A 2,933-nucleotide genomic window follows, 5' to 3' on the forward strand; every position below is an offset into this window, starting at 1 on the left:
AGACTTAATAAACAAATATGTCTCACACAAAAAAGTCAATAAGAATAGATAAATCTGTCTCCCACAGAAATACATACGAGTTTTGTTCCGTCTTTTGATAAATCAAGGTGAACAGGAACCAATTGATATATCAGACTTATATTCCCAAAGAACAGCCTAAAAATATCAATCACCTCACAATAATCTTAATCGATTAACGAAACAAGATATTATGGAATTACAAACGATGAGACGAAGGTGTTTGTGACTACTTTTCTATCTTGCCTATCGGAGATATAAATCTCAAGCCAATCTTACGATTGCACTCAAACACGATAGAAACGGCAAGATTAGATCACACAACTACAGAGAAATATTTGGATCTGGCTTCACAATCCCAATGAAGTCTTCAAGTCGTTAACCTACAGGGTTTCGTAAAAAACCTAAGGTTAAAAGAGAATCGACTCTAGCTTATACAACGAGTATCACACAGGAGGTGTGGGTATTAGGTTTCCCAGTTGCTAGAATTCTCCTTTGTATAGATTTCAAATCAGGGTTTGCAATCTAAGTTACCTTGGTAACAAAGCATTCAATAATCACCGTTAGATGAAAACCTGATTAGATTCAGGCTAATATCTTTCAACCGTTAGATCGATCTTAGCTTGTTATACACAAATGAAATGTAACTTCATTTAGGTTTGAGTAACCGTTCCTAAATGTAAACACTTAGTTGGTTCAATAATAGTTAACCAATGGTTAGCCATATGAGCACTTTCATATCAACCTTATTCATCTTCACCATAACTAGTTCAAATGACTCAAATGAACTAGTTAGAGAGTTGTTCAATTGCTTAGATCTTTTAGAAGCATACAAGACACAATTGAAGCAAAATCAGTTTTGATTCACTCGAATTGATTCATGAAAATTATAGCCACGCTTTGCAAAGACTGCATTCCTTATTATATAAATGTTTTAGTTCATGAACAAACCGATTTTAGAAAGTAACCTACTTAAGTATGCAAACGGGTATGCGTACTTAAGTAATCAGATTGAGTTTGTTTTTCACTTGCAAACTCCAGCAAAAATTCACGGACATGAACTTTCCGCCAGTATGTGTACGGGTACGCATACTCACCCGGATTTCCAACAACTGCTAGTACGCGTACGGGTACAGATACTTTGGGTTCCTGGTTTTGGACTTTTACACAAATGTGAAAACACACTATGTTTATATACAAAGATGGTTACATGTTCTAAACTCTCATTTCAATCATTTAAACTTACTTTGAGGATGTTATATAGTTGTTATTCACAAAAACTATTTTTCATCAAAGCGATTTTCAAGTTATTGAAATAATCAACTGACTTTCGTCACGAGTAAATATGAACTTGGATAAAGCGAAAGCTTACCAACACATATTTCGAGAAATAGATAAGCGAGATAAACTCGGCTCGAAATAGCAAATGTGTATAATCGAAGTCTATATAGCAATACAACTTTTGTCTCAAAATAGGAGATAAAATAGGTAGACTTTTGAGTGATAGATAAGTTCAAGTCTCCACATACCTTTTGTTGGTGAAGTTCCACAAGTTCCTTGAGTAGTTATTCGTCTTCAATCGATGAACGCCGTAGATTTCTAGAGTTCAACTATACTTACTATCCTAATCCGAGACTTAGCTATAAGTAGACTATAAATCAAAACTTATAGTTTTGTCAACTAAACTTGACAAACAAGTTTGAGATAGCAACGCTTGCGAGTTCAACCGAGCAGTGCTCTAACAATCTCCCCTTTTGTCAATTTTAGTGACAAAACTATTAATACATATGGAATATAAAATAAATAAACTTTGTAGCTTCTCATCCAAATGCATGATCTCCTTGGTTCTTCAACATTACTCGAAATATTCGTCACTTCCAGGTAATCCAATGATTCTAAAGATGTTCAGTTCAGCATCATCGTTGTTGAAGATCCATAGCCATAACAATGAGAAAACAATAGCTCTCAATCATTTTTATACAGTGTCATAGTGTTATTACACAATATTAAAGTTCAATTGTATCACAATTTCGAAAACAATACTATGGTGATATGCATCACTCCCCCTTAGTTAATACTTCATCTCACATGAAAAACACTCCCCCTTACATAATGACCAAAAACCATATGTATTTGTAGTGTGAACTACACATTAATTCTCCCCCTTTTTGTTAATAAAATTGGCAAAGGTACGAAAATTAGTGGGATCCTAATGAAATTTCCATAGAGGTACTTCATGACCAAATGAAAGCACATATCAATTTTTTTAAATGCAATCATATAGCCGAAACTAAATGCATTCATCAAGGAGTTTATAAAGATACAAGATAACCCCTATAATATTCCACAGCGGCACTCCCCACAAAGATTTGGCAATTAAGCACTAGTTCAATAAGAACTCTTCCCCATAAAATGTCATTCCCGAAAGAAAAACAAGAGCGACCTTACTTTCACAAGAAAAAAAGGATTTCTTGGGACATTAACAAATCACATAAGAATATGAATATGTATCCAAAAAACTCAACTAAATTTACCATAAGAGAACCCATGATTAATTTAATCGGATATGCTCACATAAGAAAACTTACGGAGCCGCATAGTATTCACATAAGGATATGGATCATGGAAGATCAATACTGCAGAATAAACAAAGATTCATTCTATTCTTCATCACTATTTGCGCAATGAAATATAATAGACTTAATCTTTGTAAACAAAAGCTCATCCTATCTTCCATCAATATTTGCATATGACATAATATGCTTATCTTTTGTTTGTCAAAATTTCATTAAATCTTTTATCAATACTTGCATATCGACATATGAAAGACTTAACTGTTGACCACGTATGGGACAATCATAGTTCACGGACGCAAACACACATATCCCATAACAAGTTGCAATATATAAAATCAT

This window comes from Papaver somniferum, chromosome 2 (genome assembly GCF_003573695.1).
Source record: "Papaver somniferum cultivar HN1 chromosome 2, ASM357369v1, whole genome shotgun sequence".
Classification (NCBI taxonomy): domain Eukaryota; kingdom Viridiplantae; phylum Streptophyta; class Magnoliopsida; order Ranunculales; family Papaveraceae; genus Papaver; species Papaver somniferum.